This window comes from Vipera berus (assembly GCF_964194415.1).
Source record: "Vipera berus genome assembly, chromosome: 5".
NCBI lineage: Eukaryota > Metazoa > Chordata > Lepidosauria > Squamata > Viperidae > Vipera > Vipera berus.
In genome coordinates, this window is record NC_138207.1 from 77,005,716 (window position 1) to 77,026,255 (window position 20,540).

Below are 20,540 nucleotides of genomic sequence, written 5' to 3' on the forward strand. Positions count from 1 at the left end.
AAAATAATTGCCTCCTGGGCACAAAAATCCCTGACCCCGGCAGCAGGAATTTCCTTCCCAGAACACCAAAATAGCTTGATTTTTAAAAACTAGAAAAAGCACCAGTTTTCACAATGAAATTCAACCCCGAATCTCGTTCTGGTGTCCGTTTTTACATTTGGGTCAAAAAAAAAATTTCCCTCCTGGGCACAAAAATCCCTGACCATCAGGAATTTCCTTCCCAGGACACCAAAATAGCTTGATTTTTAAAAACTAGAAAAAGCACCATTTTTGACCATGAAATTCAACCCCGAATCACGTTTTGTTGTCCGTTTTTACATTTGGGTCAAAAAAATTTTTCCCTCCTGGGCAAAAAAATCTCTTACCCCGGCAGCAGGAATTTCCTTCCCAGGACACCAAAATAGCTTGATTTTTAAAAACTAGAAAAAGCACCATTTTTCACCATGAAATTCAACCCCGAATCTCGTTCTGGTGTCTGTTTTTACATTTCGGTCAAAAAAATTTTTTGCCTCCTGGGCACAAAAGTCCCTGACCCCGGCAGCAGGAATTTCCTTCCCAGGACACCAAAATAGCTTGATTTTTAAAAACTAGAAAAAGCACCAGTTTTCACCATGACATTGAACCCCGAATCTCGTTCTGGTGTCTGTTTTTACATTTCGGTCAAAAAATTTTTTTGCCTCCTGGGCACAAAAATCCCTGACCCCGGCATCAGGAATTTCCTTCCCAGGACACCAAAATAGCTTGATTTTTAAAAACTAGAAAAAGCACCATTTTTCAACATGAAATTCAACTCCGAATCTCAATCTGGTGTCCGTTTTTACATTTGGGTCAAAAAAAAATGCCTCCTGGGCACAAAAATCCCTGACCCCGGCATCAGGAATTTCCTTCCCAGGACACCAAAATAGCTTGATTTTTAAAAACTAGAAAAAGCACCATTTTTCACCATGAAATTCAACCCCGAATCTCATTCTGGTGTCCGTTTTAAAATTTGGATCAAAAAAAAAATTTGCCTCCTGGGCACAAAAATCCCTGACCCCGGCATCAGGAATTTCCCTCCCAGGACACCAAAATAGCTTGATTTTTAAAAACTAGAAAAACTAGAAAAAGCATCATTTTTCACCGGCATCAGGAATTTCCTTCTCAGGACACCAAAATAGCTTGATTTTTAAAAACTTGAAAAAGCACCATTTTTCACCATGAAATTCAACCCCGAATCTCGTTCTGGTGTCCGTTTTTACATTTGGGTCAAAAAAAAATTTGCCTCCTGGGCACAAAAATCCCTGACCCCGGCATCAGGAATTTCCCTCCCAGGACACCAAAATAGCTTGATTTTTAAAAACTAGAAAAAGCATCATTTTTCACCATGAAATTCAACCCCGAATCTCAATCTGGTGTCCGTTTTTACATTTGGGTCAAAAAAAAATTTGCCTCCTGGGCACAAAAATCCCTGACCCCGGCATCAGGAATTTCCCTCCCAGGACACCAAAATAGCTTGATTTTTAAAAACTAGAATAAGCACCATTTTTCACCATGAAATTCAACCCCGAATTTCAATCTGGTGTCCGTTTTTACATTTGGGTCAAAAAAAAATTTGCCTCCTGGGCACAAAAATCCCTGACCCCGCCCGGCATCAGGAATTTCCTTCCCAGGACACCAAAATAGCTTGATTTTTAAAAACTAGAAAAAGCACCATTTTTCACCATGAAATTCAACCCCGAATCTCATTCTGGTGTCCGTTTTTAAATTTGGGTAAAAAAAAATTTTGCCTCCTGGGCACAAAAATCCCTGACCCCCCGGCATCAGGAATTTCCTTCCCAGGACACCAAAATAGCTTGATTTTTAAAAACTAGAAAAAGCACCATTTTTCACCATGAAATTCAACCCCGAATCTCATTATGGTGTTCGTTTTAAAATTTGGGTGAAAAAAAATTTGCCTCCTTGGCACAAAAATCCCTGACCCCGGCATCAGGAATTTCCTTCCCAGGACACCAAAATAGCTTGATTTTTAAAAACTAGATAAAGCACCATTTTTCACCATGAAATTCAACCCCGAATCTCGTTCTGGTGTCCGTTTATACATTTGGGTCAAAAAAATAATAATTGCCTCCTGGGCACAAAAATCCCTGACCCCGGCAGCAGGAATTTCCTTCCCAGGACACCAAAATAGCTTGATTTTTAAAAACTAGAAAAAGCACCAGTTTTCACCATGAAATTGAACCCCGAATCTCGTTCTGGTGTCCGTTTTTACATTTCGGTCAAAAAATATTTTTGCCTCCTGGGCACAAAAATCCCTGACCCCCCCGGCATCAGGAATTTCCTTCCCAGGACACCAAAATAGCTTGATTTTTAAAAACTAGAAAAAGCACCATTTTTCACCATGAAATTCAACCCCGAATCTCATTCTGGTGTCCGTTTTAAAATTTGGGTCAAAAAAAAAATTTGCCTCCTGGGCACAAAAATCCCTGACCCCGGCATCAGGAATTTCCCTCCCAGGACACCAAAATAGCTTGATTTTTAAAAACTAGAAAAACTAGAAAAAGCATCATTTTTCACCGGCATCAGGAATTTCCTTCTCAGGACACCAAAATAGCTTGATTTTTAAAAACTAGAAAAAGCACCATTTTTCTCCATGAAATTCAACCCCGAATCTCGTTCTGGTGTCCGTTTTTACATTTGGGTCAAAAAAAAATTTCCCTCCTGGGCACAAAAATCCCTGACCCCGGCAACAGGGATTTCCTTCCCAGGACACCAAAATAGCTTGATTTTTAAAAACTAGAAAAAGCACCATTTTTCACCATGAAATTCAACCCCGAATCTCAATCTGGTGTCCATTTTTACATTTGGGTCAAAAAAAAATTTGCCTCCTGGGCACAAAAATCCCTGACCCCGGCATCAGGAATTTCCCTCCCAGGACACCAAAATAGCTTGATTTTTAAAAACTAGAATAAGCACCATTTTTCACCATGAAATTCAACCCCGAATCTCGTTCTGGTGTCCGTTTTTACATTTGGGTCAAAAAAAATTTGCCTCCTGGGCACAAAAATCCCTGACCCCGGCAGCAGGAATTTCCTTCCCAGGACACCAAAATACCTTGATTTTTAAAAACTAGAAAAAGCACCATTTTTCACCATGAAATTCAACTCCGAATCTCAATCTGGTGTCCGTTTTTACATTTGGGTGAATAATTTTTTTTTGCCTCCTGGGCACAAAAATCCCTGACCCCGGCATCAGGAATTTTTTTTCCAGGACACCAAAATAGCTTGATTTTTAAAAACTAGAAAAAGCACCAATTTTCACCATGAAATTCAACTCCGAATCTCAATCTGGTGTCCGTTTTTACATTTGGGTCAAAAAAAAAATAATTGCCTCCTGGGCACAAAAATCCCTGACCCCGGCAGCAGGAATTTCCTTCCCAGGACACCAAAATAGCTTGATTTTTAAAAACTAGAAAAAGCACCAGTTTTCACAATGAAATTCAACCCCGAATCTCGTTCTGGTGTCCGTTTTTACATTTGGGTCCAAAAAAAAAATTCCCTCCTGGGCACAAAAATCCCTGACCAACAGGAATTTTCTTCCCAGGACACCAAAATAGCTTGATTTTTAAAAACTAGAAAAAGCAACATTTTTCACCATGAAATTCAACCCCGAATCTCGTTCTGGTGTCCGTTTTTACATTTGGGTCAAAAAAACATGCCTCCTGGGCACAAAAATCCCTGACCCCGAAATCAGGAATTTCCTTCCCAGGACACCAAAATAGCTTGATTTTTAAAAACTAGAAAAAGCACCATTTTTCACCATGAAATTCAACCCCGAATCTCATTCTGGTGTCCGTTTTTACATTTGGGTCAAAAAAATTTTTTGCCTCCTGGGCACAAAAATCCCTGACCCCCCCGGCATCAGGAATTTCCTTCCCAGGACACCAAAATAGCTTGATTTTTAAAAACTAGAAAAAGCACCATTTTTCACCATGAAATTCAACCCCGAATCTCATTCTGGTGTCCGTTTTTACATTTGGGTCAAAAAAAAAATTTGCCTCCTGGGCAAAAAAATCCCTGACCCCGGCAACAGGAATTTCCTTCCCAGGACACCAAAATAGCTTGATTTTTAAAAACTAGAAAAAGCACCATTTTTCACCATGAAATTCAACCCCGAATCTCAATCTGGTGTCCGTTTTTACATTTGGGTCAAAAAAAAATTTGCCTCCTGGGCACAAAAATCCCTGACCCCGGCATCAGGAATTTCCCTCCCAGGACACCAAAATAGCTTGATTTTTAAAAACTCATTCTGGTGTCCGTTTTAAAATTTGGGTCAAAAAAAAAATTTGCCTCCTGGGCAAAAAAATCCCTGACCCTGGCAACAGGAATTTCCTTCCCAGGACACCAAAATAGCTTGATTTTTAAAAACTAGAAAAAGCACCATTTTTCACCATGAAATTCAACCCCGAATCTCAATCTGGTGTCCGTTTTTACATTTGGGTCAAAAAAAAATTTGCCTCCTGGGCACAAAAATCCCTGACCCCGGCATCAGGAATTTCCCTCCCAGGACACCAAAATAGCTTGATTTTTAAAAACTCATTCTGGTGTCCGTTTTAAAATTTGGGTCAAAAAAAAATTTGCCTCCTGGGCAAAAAAATCCCTGACCCCGGCAACAGGAATTTCCTTCCCAGGACACCAAAATAGCTTGATTTTTAAAAACTAGAAAAAGCACCATTTTTCACCATGAAATTCAACCCCGAATCTCAATCTGGTGTCCGTTTTTACATTTGGGTCAAAAAAAAATTTGCCTCCTGGGCACAAAAATCCCTGACCCCGGCATCAGGAATTTCCCTCCCAGGACACCAAAATAGCTTGATTTTTAAAAACTAAAATAAGCACCATTTTTAACCATGAAATTCAACCCCGAATCTCGTTCTGGTGTCCGTTTATACATTTGGGTCAAAAAAAAATAATTGCCTCCTGGGCACAAAAATCCCTGACCCCGGCAGCAGGAATTTCCTTCCCAGGACTCCAAAATAGCTTGATTTTTAAAAACTAGAAAAAGCACCAGTTTTCACCATGACATTCAACCCCGAATCTCGTTCTGGTGTCCGTTTTTACATTTGGGTCAAAAAAAAATTTGCCTCCTGGGCAAAAAAATCCCTGACCCCAGCATCAGGAATTTCCTTCCCAGGACACCAAAATAGCTTGATTTTTAAAAACTAGAAAAAGCACCATTTTTCACCATGAAATTCAACTCCGAATCTCAATCTGGTGTCCGTTTTTACATTTGGGTCAAAAAAAAATGCCTCCTGGGCACAAAAATCCCTGACCCCGGCAGCAGGAATTTCCTTCCCAGGACACCAAAATAGCTTGATTTTTAAAAACTAGAAAAAGCACCATTTTTCACCATGAAATTCAACTCCGAATCTCAATCTGGTGTCCGTTTTTACATTTGGGTCAAAAAAAAAAAATTGCCTCCTGGGCACAAAAATCCCTGACCCCGGCATCAGGAATTTCCTTCCCAGGACACCAAAATAGCTTGATTTTTAAAAACTAGAAAAAGCACCATTTTTCACCATGAAATTCAACTCCGAATCTCAATCTGGTGTCCGTTTTTACATTTGGGTCAAAAAAAAATGCCTCCTGGGCACAAAAATCCCTGACCCCGGCAGCAGGAATTTCCTTCCCAGGACACCAAAATAGCTTGATTTTTAAAAACTAGAAAAAGCACCAGTTTTCACCATGAAATTCAACCCCGAATCTCATTCTGGTGTCCGTTTTTACATTTGGGTCAAAAAAAAATTTTGCCTCCTGGGCACAAAAATCCCTGACCCCGGCAACAGGAATTTCCTTCCCAGGACACCAAAATAGCTTGATTTTTAAAAACTAGAAAAAGCACCATTTTTCACTATGAAATTCAACCCCAAATCTCAATCTGGTGTCCGTTTTTACATTTGGGTCAAAAAAAATTTTTGCCTCCTGGGCACAAAAATCCCTGACCCCCGCGGCATCAGGAATTTCCTTCCCAGGACACCAAAATAGCTTGACTTTTAAAAACTAGAAAAAGCACCATTTTTCACCATGAAATTCAACCCCGAATCTCATTCTGGTGTCCGTTTTAAAATTTGGGTCAAAAAAAAAATTTGCCTCCTGGGCACAAAAATCCCTGACCCCGGCAACAGGAATTTCCTTCCCAGGACACCAAAATAGCTTGATTTTTAAAAACTAGAAAAAGCACCATTTTTCACCATGAAATTCAACCCCAAATCTCAATCTGGTGTCCGTTTTTACATTTGGGTCAAAAAAAAATTTGCCTCCTGGGCACAAAAATCCCTGACCCCGGCATCTGGAATTTCCCTCCCAGGACACCAAAATAGCTTGATTTTTAAAAACTAGAATAAGCACCATTTTTCACCATGAAATTCAACCCCGAATCTCGTTCTGGTGTCCGTTTTTACATTTGGGTCAAAAAAAAATTTGCCTCCTGGGCACAAAAATCCCTGACCCCAGCAGCAGGAATTTCCTTCCCAGGACACCAAAATACCTTGATTTTTAAAAACTAGAAAAAGCACCATTTTTCACCATGAAATTTAACCCCGAATCTCGTTCTGGTGTCCGTTTTTACATTTGGGTGAATAATTTTTTTTTGCCTCCTGGGCACAAAAATCCCTGACCCCGGCATCAGGAATTTCCTTCCCAGGACACCAAAATAGCTTGATTTTTAAAAACTAGAAAAAGCACCATTTTTCACCATGAAATTCAACCCCGAATCTCGTTCTGGTGTCTGTTTTTACATTTCGGTCAAAAAAATTTTTTGCCTCCTGGGCACAAAAATCCCTGACCCCGGCATCAGGAATTTCCTTTCCAGGACACCAAAATAGCTTGATTTTTAAAAACTAGAATAAGCACCATTTTTCACCATGAAATTCAACCCCGAATCTCGTTCTGGTGTCCGTTTTTACATTTGGGTCAAAAAAAAATTTGCCTCCTGGGCACAAAAATCCCTGACCCCAGCAGCAGGAATTTCCTTCCCAGGACACCAAAATACCTTGATTTTTAAAAACTAGAAAAAGCACCATTTTTCACCATGAAATTTAACCCCGAATCTCGTTCTGGTGTCCGTTTTTACATTTGGGTGAATAATTTTTTTTTGCCTCCTGGGCACAAAAATCCCTGACCCCGGCATCAGGAATTTCCTTCCCAGGACACCAAAATAGCTTGATTTTTAAAAACTAGAAAAAGCACCATTTTTCACCATGAAATTCAACCCCGAATCTCGTTCTGGTGTCTGTTTTTACATTTCGGTCAAAAAAATTTTTTGCCTCCTGCGCACAAAAATCCCTGACCCCGGCATCAGGAATTTCCTTTCCAGGACACCAAAATAGCTTGATTTTTAAAAACTAGAAAAAGCACCAGTTTTCACCATGAAATTCAACCCCGAATCTCATTCTGGTGTCCGTTTTAAAATTTGGGTCAAAAAAAAAAATTTGCCTCCTGGGCACAAAAATCCCTGACCCCGGCAGCAGGAATTTCCTTCCCAGGACACCAAAATACCTTGATTTTTAAAAACTAGAAAAAGCACCATTTTTCACCATGAAATTTAACCCCGAATCTCGTTCTGGTGTCCGTTTTTACATTTGGGTGAATAATTTTTTTTTGCCTCCTGGGCACAAAAATCCCTGACCCCGGCATCAGGAATTTCCTTCCCAGGACACCAAAATAGCTTGATTTTTAAAAACTAGAAAAAGCACCAGTTTTCACCATGAAATTCAACCCCGAATCTCATTCTGGTGTCCGTTTTTAAATTTGGGTCAAAAAAAAAAAATTTGCCTCCTGGGCACAAAAATCCCTGACCCCGGCAGCAGGAATTTCCTTCCCAGTACACCAAAATACCTTGATTTTTAAAAACTAGAAAAAGCACCATTTTTCACCATGAAATTTAACCCCGAATCTCGTTCTGGTGTCCGTTTTTACATTTGGGTGAATAATTTTTTTTTGCCTCCTGGGCACAAAAATCCCTGACCCCGGCATCAGGAATTTCCTTCCCAGGACACCAAAATAGCTTGATTTTTAAAAACTAGAAAAAGCACCATTTTTCACCATAAAATTCAACCCCGAATCTCGTTCTGGTGTTCGTTTTAAAATTTGGGTGAAAAAAAAATTGCCTCCTTGGCACAAAAATCCCTGACCCCGGCATCAGGAATTTCCTTCCCAGGACACCAAAATAGCTTGATTTTTAAAAACTAGAAAAAGCACCATTTTTCACCATGAAATTCAACTCCGAATCTCAATCTGGTGTCCGTTTTTACATTTGGGTCAAAAAAAAAATGCCTCCTGGGCACAAAAATCCCTGACCCCGGCAGCAGAAATTTCCTTCCCAGGACACCAAAATAGCTTGATTTTTAAAAACTAGAAAAAGCACCATTTTTCACCATGAAATTCAACCCCGAATCTCAATCTGGTGTCCGTTTTTACATTTGGGTCAAAAAAAAATTTGCCTCCTGGGCACAAAAATCCCTGACCCCGGCATCTGGAATTTCCCTCCCAGGACACCAAAATAGCTTGATTTTTAAAAACTAGAATAAGCACCATTTTTCACCATGAAATTCAACCCCGAATCTCGTTCTGGTGTCCGTTTTTACATTTGGGTCAAAAAAAAATTTGCCTCCTGGGCACAAAAATCCCTGACCCCAGCAGCAGGAATTTCCTTCCCAGGACACCAAAATACCTTGATTTTTAAAAACTAGAAAAAGCACCATTTTTCATTTGAAATTTAACCCCGAATCTCGTTCTGGTGTCTGTTTTTACATTTGGGTGAATAATTTTTTTTTGCCTCCTGGGCACAAAAATCCCTGACCCCGGCATCAGGAATTTCCTTCCCAGGACACCAAAATAGCTTGATTTTTAAAAACTAGAAAAAGCACCATTTTTCACCATGAAATTCAACCCCGAATCTCGTTCTGGTGTCTGTTTTAAAATTTGGGTCAAAAAAAAAATAATTGCCTCCTGGGCACAAAAATCCCTGACCCCGGCAGCAGGAATTTCCTTCCCAGGACACCAAAATAGCTTGATTTTTAAAAACTAGAAAAAGCACCATTTTTCACCATGAAATTCAACCCCGAATCTAGTTCTGGTGTCTGTTTTTACATTTGGGTCAAAAAAATAATAATTGCCTCCTGGGCACAAAAATCCCTGACCCCGGCAGCAGGAATTTCCTTCCCAGGACACCAAAATAGCTTGATTTTTAAAAACTAGAAAAAGCACCAGTTTTCACCATGAAATTGAACCCCGAATCTCGTTCTGGTGTCCGTTTTTACATTTCGGTCAAAAAATATTTTTGCCTCCTGGGCACAAAAATCCCTGACCCCGGCATCAGGAATTTCCCTCCCAGGACACCAAAATAGCTTGATTTTTAAAAACTAGAAAAACTAGAAAAAGCATCATTTTTCACCGGCATCAGGAATTTCCTTCTCAGGACAACAAAATAGCTTGATTTTTAAAAACTAGAAAAAGCACCATTTTTCACCATGAAATTCAACCCCGAATCTCGTTCTGGTGTCCGTTTTTACATTTGGGTCAAAAAAAAATTTGCCTCCTGGGCACAAAAATCCCTGACCCCGAAATCAGGAATTTCCCTCCCAGGACACCAAAATAGCTTGATTTTTAAAAACTAGAAAAAGCATCATTTTTCACCATGAAATTCAACCCCGAATCTCAATCTGGTGTCCGTTTTTACATTTGGGTCAAAAAAAAATTTGCCTCCTGGGCACAAAAATCCCTGACCCCGGCATCAGGAATTTCCCTCCCAGGACACCAAAATAGCTTGATTTTTAAAAACTAGATAAAGCACCATTTTTCACCATGAAATTCAACCCCGAATCTCATTCTGGTGTCCATTTTTACATTTGGGTCAAAAAAAATTTGCCTCCTGGGCACAAAAATCCCTGATCCCGCCCGGCATCAGGAATTTCCTTCCCAGGACACCAAAATAGCTTGATTTTTAAAAACTAGAAAAAGCACCATTTTTCACCATGAAATTCAACCCCGAATCTCATTCTGGTGTCCGTTTTTAAATTTGGGTCAAAAAAAAAATTTGCCTCCTGGGCACAAAAATCCCTGACCCCCCGGCATCAGGAATTTCCTTCCCAGGACACCAAAATAGCTTGATTTTTAAAAACTAGAAAAAGCACCATTTTTCACCATGAAATTCAACCCCGAATCTCATTCTGGTGTTCGTTTTAAAATTTGGGTGAAAAAAAAATTTGCCTCCTTGGCACAAAAATCCCTGACCCCGGCATCAGGAATTTCCTTCCCAGAACACCAAAATAGCTTGATTTTTAAAAACTAGAAAAAGCACCAGTTTTCACCATGAAATTGAACCCCGAATCTCGTTCTGGTGTCCGTTTTTACATTTCGGTCAAAAAATATTTTTGCCTCCTGGGCACAAAAATCCCTGACCCCCCCCGGCATCAGGAATTTCCTTCCCAGGACACCAAAATAGCTTGATTTTTAAAAACTAGAAAAAGCACCAGTTTTCACCATGAAATTCAACCCCGAATCTCATTCTGGTGTCCGTTTTAAAATTTGGGTCAAAAAAAAAATTTGCCTCCTGGGCACAAAAATCCCTGACCCCAGCAACAGGAATTTCCTTCTCAGGACACCAAAATAGCTTGATTTTTAAAAACTAGAAAAAGCACCATTTTTCACCATGAAATTCAACCCCGAATCTCGTTCTGGTGTCCGTTTTTACATTTGGGTCAAAAAAAAATTTCCCTCCTTGGCACAAAAATCCCTGACCCCGGCATCAGGAATTTCCTTCCCAGGACACCAAAATAGCTTGATTTTTAAAAACTAGAAAAAGCAACATTTTTCACCATGAAATTCAACCCCGAATCTCGTTCTGGTGTCCGTTTTTACATTTGGGTCAAAAAAAACATGCCTCCTGGGCACAAAAATCCCTGACCCCGAAATCAGGAATTTCCTTCCCAGGACACCAAAATAGCTTGATTTTTAAAAACTAGAAAAAGCACCATTTTTCACCATGAAATTCAACCCCGAATCTCAATCTGGTGTCCGTTTTTACATTTGGGTCAAAAAAAAAATTGCCTCCTGGGCACAAAAATCCCTGACCCCGGCATCTGGAATTTCCCTCCCAGGACACCAAAATAGCTTGATTTTTAAAAACTAGAATAAGCACCATTTTTCACCATGAAATTCAACCCCGAATCTCGTTCTGGTGTCCGTTTTTACATTTGGGTCAAAAAAAAATTTGCCTCCTGGGCACAAAAATCCCTGACCCCAGCAGCAGGAATTTCCTTCCCAGGACACCAAAATACCTTGATTTTTAAAAACTAGAAAAAGCACCATTTTTCATTTGAAATTTAACCCCGAATCTCGTTCTGGTGTCTGTTTTTAAATTTGGGTGAATAATTTTTTTTTGCCTCCTGGGCACAAAAATCCCTGACCCCGGCATCAGGAATTTCCTTCCCAGGACACCAAAATAGCTTGATTTTTAAAAACTAGAAAAAGCACCATTTTTCACCATGAAATTCAACCCCGAATCTCGTTCTGGTGTCTGTTTTAAAATTTGGGTCAAAAAAAAAATAATTGCCTCCTGGGCACAAAAATCCCTGACCCCGGCAGCAGGAATTTCCTTCCCAGGACACCAAAATAGCTTGATTTTTAAAAACTAGAAAAAGCACCAGTTTTCACCATGAAATTGAACCCCGAATCTCGTTCTGGTGTCCGTTTTTACATTTCGGTCAAAAAATATTTTTGCCTCCTGGGCACAAAAATCCCTGACCCCGGCATCAGGAATTTCCCTCCCAGGACACCAAAATAGCTTGATTTTTAAAAACTAGAAAAACTAGAAAAAGCATCATTTTTCACCGGCATCAGGAATTTCCTTCTCAGGACAACAAAATAGCTTGATTTTTAAAAACTAGAAAAAGCACCATTTTTCACCATGAAATTCAACCCCGAATCTCGTTCTGGTGTCCGTTTTTACATTTGGGTCAAAAAAAAATTTGCCTCCTGGGCACAAAAATCCCTGACCCCGAAATCAGGAATTTCCCTCCCAGGACACCAAAATAGCTTGATTTTTAAAAACTAGAAAAAGCATCATTTTTCACCATGAAATTCAACCCCGAATCTCAATCTGGTGTCCGTTTTTACATTTGGGTCAAAAAAAAATTTGCCTCCTGGGCACAAAAATCCCTGACCCCGGCATCAGGAATTTCCCTCCCAGGACACCAAAATAGCTTGATTTTTAAAAACTAGATAAAGCACCATTTTTCACCATGAAATTCAACCCCGAATCTCATTCTGGTGTCCATTTTTACATTTGGGTCAAAAAAAATTTGCCTCCTGGGCACAAAAATCCCTGATCCCGCCCGGCATCAGGAATTTCCTTCCCAGGACACCAAAATAGCTTGATTTTTAAAAACTAGAAAAAGCACCATTTTTCACCATGAAATTCAACCCCGAATCTCATTCTGGTGTCCGTTTTTAAATTTGGGTCAAAAAAAAAATTTGCCTCCTGGGCACAAAAATCCCTGACCCCCCGGCATCAGGAATTTCCTTCCCAGGACACCAAAATAGCTTGATTTTTAAAAACTAGAAAAAGCACCATTTTTCACCATGAAATTCAACCCCGAATCTCATTCTGGTGTTCGTTTTAAAATTTGGGTGAAAAAAAAAATTGCCACCTTGGCACAAAAATCCCTGACCCCGGCATCAGGAATTTCCTTCCCAGAACACCAAAATAGCTTGATTTTTAAAAACTAGAAAAAGCACCATTTTTCACCATGAAATTCAACCCCGAATCTCGTTCTGGTGTCCGTTTATACATTTGAGTCAAAAAAAAAAATAATTGCCTCCTGGGCACAAAAATCCCTGACCCCGGCAGCAGGAATTTCCTTCCCAGGACACCAAAATAGCTTGATTTTTAAAAACTAGAAAAAGCACCAGTTTTCACCATGAAATTGAACCCCGAATCTCGTTCTGGTGTCCGTTTTTACATTTCGGTCAAAAAATATTTTTGCCTCCTGGGCACAAAAATCCCTGACCCCCCCCGGCATCAGGAATTTCCTTCCCAGGACACCAAAATAGCTTGATTTTTAAAAACTAGAAAAAGCACCAGTTTTCACCATGAAATTCAACCCCGAATCTCATTCTGGTGTCCGTTTTAAAATTTGGGTCAAAAAAAAAATTTGCCTCCTGGGCACAAAAATCCCTGACCCCAGCAACAGGAATTTCCTTCTCAGGACACCAAAATAGCTTGATTTTTAAAAACTAGAAAAAGCACCATTTTTCACCATGAAATTCAACCCCGAATCTCGTTCTGGTGTCCGTTTTTACATTTGGGTCAAAAAAAAATTTGCCTCCTGGGCACAAAAATCCCTGACCCCGGCATCAGGAATTTCCCTCCCAGGACACCAAAATAGCTTGATTTTTAAAAACTAGAAAAAGCACCATTTTTCACCATGAAATTCAACCCCGAATCTCATTCTGGTGTCCGTTTTTAAATTTGGGTCAAAAAAAAAATTTGCCTCCTGGGCACAAAAATCCCTGACCCCGGCATCAGGAATTTCCTTCCCAGGACACCAAAATAGCTTGATTTTTAAAAACTAGAAAATCCACCATTTTTCACCATGAAATTCAACCCCGAATCTCGTTCTGGTGTCCGTTTTTACATTTGGGTCAAAAAAAATTCCCCCCTGGGCACAAAAATCCCTGACTCCGGCATCAGGAATTTCCTTCCCAGGACACCAAAATAGCTTGATTTTTGAAAACTAGCAAAAGCAACATTTTTCAACATGAAATTCAACCCCGAAACTTGTTCTGGTGTCCGTTTTTACATTTGGGTCAAAAAAAAATTTCCCTCCTTGGCACAAAAATCCCTGACCCCGGCATCAGGAATTTCCTTCCCAGGACACCAAAATAGCTTGATTTTTAAAAACTAGAAAAAGCAACATTTTTCACCATGAAATTCAACCCCGAATCTCGTTCTGGTGTCCGTTTTTACATTTGGGTCAAAAAAAACATGCCTCCTGGGCACAAAAATCCCTGACCCCGAAATCAGGAATTTCCTTCCCAGGACACCAAAATAGCTTGATTTTTAAAAACTAGAAAAAGCACCATTTTTCACCATGAAATTCAACCCCGAATCTCATTCTGGTGTCCGTTTTTACATTTGGGTCAAAAAATTTTTTTGCCTCCTGGGCACAAAAATCCCTGACCCCCCCGGCATCAGGAATTTCCTTCCCAGGACACCAAAATAGCTTGATTTTTAAAAACTAGAAAAAGCACCATTTTTCACCATGAAATTCAACCCCGAATCTCATTCTGGTGTCCGTTTTAAAATTTGGGTCAAAAAAAAAATTTGCCTCCTGGGCAAAAAAATCCCTGACCCCAGCAACAGGAATTTCCTTCCCAGGACACCAAAATAGCTTGATTTTTAAAAACTAGAAAAAGCACCATTTTTCACCATGAAATTCAACCCCGAATCTCAATCTGGTGTCCGTTTTTACATTTGGGTCAAAAAAAAAATGCCTCCTGGGCACAAAAATCCCTGACCCCGGCAGCAGAAATTTCCTTCCCAGGACACCAAAATAGCTTGATTTTTGAAAACTAGAAAAAGCAACATTTTTCAACATGAAATTCAACCCCGAAACTTGTTCTGGTGTCCGTTTTTACATTTGGGTCAAAAAAAAATTTCCCTCCTTGGCACAAAAATCCCTGACCCCGGCATCAGGAATTTCCTTCCCAGGACACCAAAATAGCTTGATTTTTAAAAACTAGAAAAAGCAACATTTTTCACCATGAAATTCAACCCCGAATCTCGTTCTGGTGTCCGTTTTTACATTTGGGTCAAAAAAAACATGCCTCCTGGGCACAAAAATCCCTGACCCCGAAATCAGGAATTTCCTTCCCAGGACACCAAAATAGCTTGATTTTTAAAAACTAGAAAAAGCACCATTTTTCACCATGAAATTCAACCCCGAATCTCATTCTGGTGTCCGTTTTTACATTTGGGTCAAAAAAATTTTTTGCCTCCTGGGCACAAAAATCCCTGACCCCCCCGGCATCAGGAATTTCCTTCCCAGGACACCAAAATAGCTTGATTTTTAAAAACTAGAAAAAGCACCATTTTTCACCATGAAATTCAACCCCGAATCTCATTCTGGTGTCCGTTTTAAAATTTGGGTCAAAAAAAAAATTTGCCTCCTGGGCAAAAAAATCCCTGACCCCGGCAACAGGAATTTCCTTCCCAGGACACCAAAATAGCTTGATTTTTAAAAACTAGAAAAAGCACCATTTTTCACCATGAAATTCAACCCCGAATCTCAATCTGGTGTCCGTTTTTACATTTGGGTCAAAAAAAAATTTGCCTCCTGGGCACAAAAATCCCTGACCCCGGCATCAGGAATTTCCCTCCCAGGACACCAAAATAGCTTGATTTTTAAAAACTCATTCTGGTGTCCGTTTTAAAATTTGGGTCAAAAAAAAAATTTGCCTCCTGGGCAAAAAAATCCCTGACCCCGGCAACAGGAATTTCCTTCCCAGGACACCAAAATAGCTTGATTTTTAAAAACTAGAAAAAGCACCATTTTTCACCATGAAATTCAACCCCGAATCTCAATCTGGTGTCCGTTTTTACATTTGGGTCAAAAAAAAATTTGCCTCCTGGGCACAAAAATCCCTGACCCCGGCATCAGGAATTTCCCTCCCAGGACACCAAAATAGCTTGATTTTTAAAAACTAAAATAAGCACCATTTTTAACCATGAAATTCAACCCCGAATCTCGTTCTGGTGTCCGTTTATACATTTGGGTCAAAAAAAAATAATTGCCTCCTGGGCACAAAAATCCCTGACCCCGGCAGCAGGAATTTCCTTCCCAGGACTCCAAAATAGCTTGATTTTTAAAAACTAGAAAAAGCACCAGTTTTCACCATGACATTCAACCCCGAATCTCGTTCTGGTGTCCGTTTTTACATTTGGGTCAAAAAAAAATTTGCCTCCTGGGCACAAAAATCCCTGACCCCAGCATCAGGAATTTCCTTCCCAGGACACCAAAATAGCTTGATTTTTAAAAACTAGAAAAAGCACCATTTTTCACCATGAAATTCAACTCCGAATCTCAATCTGGTGTCCGTTTTTACATTTGGGTCAAAAAAAAAATAATTGCCTCCTGGGCACAAAAATCCCTGACCCCGGCAGCAGGAATTTCCTTTCCAGGACACCAAAATAGCTTGATTTTTAAAAACTAGAAAAAGCACCAGTTTTCACAATGAAATTCAACCCCGAATCTCGTTCTGGTGTCCGTTTTTACATTTGGGTCAAAAAAAAAAATTCCCTCCTGGGCACAAAAATCCCTGACCCCGGCAACAGGAATTTCCTTCCCAGGACACCAAAATAGCTTGATTTTTATAAACTAGAATAAGCACCATTTTTCACCATGAAATTCAACCCCGAATCTCGTTCTGGTGTCCGTTTTTACATTTGGGTCAAAAAAAAATTTGCCTCCTGGGCACAAAAATCCCTGACCCCGGCAGCAGGAATTTCCTTCCCAGGACACCAAAATACCTTGATTTTTAAAAACTAGAAAAAGCACCATTTTTCACCATGAAATTCAACTCAGAATCTCAATCTGGTGTCCGTTTTTACATTTGGGTGAATAATTTTTTTTTGCCTCCTGGGCACAAAAATCCCTGACCCCGGCATCAGGAATTTTTTTTCCAGGACACCAAAATAGCTTGATTTTTAAAAACTAGAAAAAGCACCATTTTTCACCATGAAATTCAACTCCGAATCTCAATCTGGTGTCCGTTTTTACATTTGGGTCAAAAAAAAAATAATTGCCTCCTGGGCACAAAAATCCCTGACCCCGGCAGCAGGAATTTCCTTCCCAGGACACCAAAATAGCTTGATTTTTAAAAACTAGAAAAAGCACCAGTTTTCACAATGAAATTCAACCCCGAATCTCGTTCTGGTGTCCGTTTTTACATTTGGGTCAAAAAAAAATTTGCCTCCTGGGCACAATAATCCCTGACCCCGGCATCAGGAATTTCCCTCCCAGGACACCAAAATAGCTTGATTTTTAAAAACTAGAAAAAGCACCATTTTTCACCATGAAATTCAACCCCGAATCTCATTCTGGTGTCCGTTTTTAAATTTGGGTCAAAAAAAAAATTTGCCTCCTGGGCACAAAAATCCCTGACCCCGGCATCAGGAATTTCCTTCCCAGGACACCAAAATAGCTTGATTTTTAAAAACTAGAAAATCCACCATTTTTCACCATGAAATTCAACCCCGAATCTCGTTCTGGTGTCCGTTTTTACATTTGGGTCAAAAAAAATTCCCCCCTGGGCACAAAAATCCCTGACTCCGGCATCAGGAATTTCCTTCCCAGGACACCAAAATAGCTTGATTTTTGAAAACTAGCAAAAGCAACATTTTTCAACATGAAATTCAACCCCGAAACTTGTTCTGGTGTCCGTTTTTACATTTGGGTCAAAAAAAAATTTCCCTCCTTGGCACAAAAATCCCTGACCCCGGCATCAGGAATTTCCTTCCCAGGACACCAAAATAGCTTGATTTTTAAAAACTAGAAAAAGCAACATTTTTCACCATGAAATTCAACCCCGAATCTCGTTCTGGTGTCCGTTTTTACATTTGGGTCAAAAAAAACATGCCTCCTGGGCACAAAAATCCCTGACCCCGAAATCAGGAATTTCCTTCCCAGGACACCAAAATAGCTTGATTTTTAAAAACTAGAAAAAGCACCATTTTTCACCATGAAATTCAACCCCGAATCTCATTCTGGTGTCCGTTTTTACATTTGGGTCAAAAAATTTTTTTGCCTCCTGGGCACAAAAATCCCTGACCCCCCCGGCATCAGGAATTTCCTTCCCAGGACACCAAAATAGCTTGATTTTTAAAAACTAGAAAAAGCACCATTTTTCACCATGAAATTCAGCCCCGAATCTCATTCTGGTGTCCGTTTTAAAATTTGGGTCAAAAAAAAAATTTGCCTCCTGGGCAAAAAAATCCCTGACCCCAGCAACAGGAATTTCCTTCCCAGGACACCAAAATAGCTTGATTTTTAAAAACTAGAAAAAGCACCATTTTTCACCATGAAATTCAACCCCGAATCTCAATCTGGTGTCCGTTTTTACATTTGGGTCAAAAAAAAAATGCCTCCTGGGCACAAAAATCCCTGACCCCGGCAGCAGAAATTTCCTTCCCAGGACACCAAAATAGCTTGATTTTTGAAAACTAGAAAAAGCAACATTTTTCAACATGAAATTCAACCCCGAAACTTGTTCTGGTGTCCGTTTTTACATTTGGGTCAAAAAAAAATTTCCCTCCTTGGCACAAAAATCCCTGACCCCGGCATCAGGAATTTCCTTCCCAGGACACCAAAATAGCTTGATTTTTAAAAACTAGAAAAAGCAACATTTTTCACCATGAAATTCAACCCCGAATCTCGTTCTGGTGTCCGTTTTTACATTTGGGTCAAAAAAAACATGCCTCCTGGGCACAAAAATCCCTGACCCCGAAATCAGGAATTTCCTTCCCAGGACACCAAAATAGCTTGATTTTTAAAAACTAGAAAAAGCACCATTTTTCACCATGAAATTCAACCCCGAATCTCATTCTGGTGTCCGTTTTTACATTTGGGTCAAAAAAATTTTTTGCCTCCTGGGCACAAAAATCCCTGACCCCCCCGGCATCAGGAATTTCCTTCCCAGGACACCAAAATAGCTTGATTTTTAAAAACTAGAAAAAGCACCATTTTTCACCATGAAATTCAACCCCGAATCTCATTCTGGTGTCCGTTTTAAAATTTGGGTCAAAAAAAAAATTTGCCTCCTGGGCAAAAAAATCCCTGACCCCGGCAACAGGAATTTCCTTCCCAGGACACCAAAATAGCTTGATTTTTAAAAACTAGAAAAAGCACCATTTTTCACCATGAAATTCAACCCCGAATCTCAATCTGGTGTCCGTTTTTACATTTGGGTCAAAAAAAAATTTGCCTCCTGGGCACAAAAATCCCTGACCCCGGCATCAGGAATTTCCCTCCCAGGACACCAAAATAGCTTGATTTTTAAAAACTCATTCTGGTGTCCGTTTTAAAATTTGGGTCAAAAAAAAAATTTGCCTCCTGGGCAAAAAAATCCCTGACCCCGGCAACAGGAATTTCCTTCCCAGGACACCAAAATAGCTTGATTTTTAAAAACTAGAAAAAGCACCATTTTTCACCATGAAATTCAACCCCGAATCTCAATCTGGTGTCCGTTTTTACATTTGGGTCAAAAAAAAATTTGCCTCCTGGGCACAAAAATCCCTGACCCCGGCATCAGGAATTTCCCTCCCAGGACACCAAAATAGCTTGATTTTTAAAAACTAAAATAAGCACCATTTTTAACCATGAAATTCAACCCCGAATCTCGTTCTGGTGTCCGTTTATACATTTGGGTCAAAAAAAAATAATTGCCTCCTGGGCACAAAAATCCCTGACCCCGGCAGCAGGAATTTCCTTCCCAGGACTCCAAAATAGCTTGATTTTTAAAAACTAGAAAAAGCACCAGTTTTCACCATGACATTCAACCCCGAATCTCGTTCTGGTGTCCGTTTTTACATTTGGGTCAAAAAAAAATTTGCCTCCTGGGCACAAAAATCCCTGACCCCAGCATCAGGAATTTCCTTCCCAGGACACCAAAATAGCTTGATTTTTAAAAACTAGAAAAAGCACCATTTTTCACCATGAAATTCAACTCCGAATCTCAATCTGGTGTCCGTTTTTACATTTGGGTCAAAAAAAAAATAATTGCCTCCTGGGCACAAAAATCCCTGACCCCGGCAGCAGGAATTTCCTTTCCAGGACACCAAAATAGCTTGATTTTTAAAAACTAGAAAAAGCACCAGTTTTCACAATGAAATTCAACCCCGAATCTCGTTCTGGTGTCCGTTTTTACATTTGGGTCAAAAAAAAAAATTCCCTCCTGGGCACAAAAATCCCTGACCCCGGCAACAGGAATTTCCTTCCCAGGACACCAAAATAGCTTGATTTTTATAAACTAGAATAAGCACCATTTTTCACCATGAAATTCAACCCCGAATCTCGTTCTGGTGTCCGTTTTTACATTTGGGTCAAAAAAAAATTTGCCTCCTGGGCACAAAAATCCCTGACCCCGGCAGCAGGAATTTCCTTCCCAGGACACCAAAATACCTTGATTTTTAAAAACTAGAAAAAGCACCATTTTTCACCATGAAATTCAACTCAGAATCTCAATCTGGTGTCCGTTTTTACATTTGGGTGAATAATTTTTTTTTGCCTCCTGGGCACAAAAATCCCTGACCCCGGCATCAGGAATTTTTTTTCCAGGACACCAAAATAGCTTGATTTTTAAAAACTAGAAAAAGCACCATTTTTCACCATGAAATTCAACTCCGAATCTCAATCTGGTGTCCGTTTTTACATTTGGGTCAAAAAAAAAATAATTGCCTCCTGGGCACAAAAATCCCTGACCCCGGCAGCAGGAATTTCCTTCCCA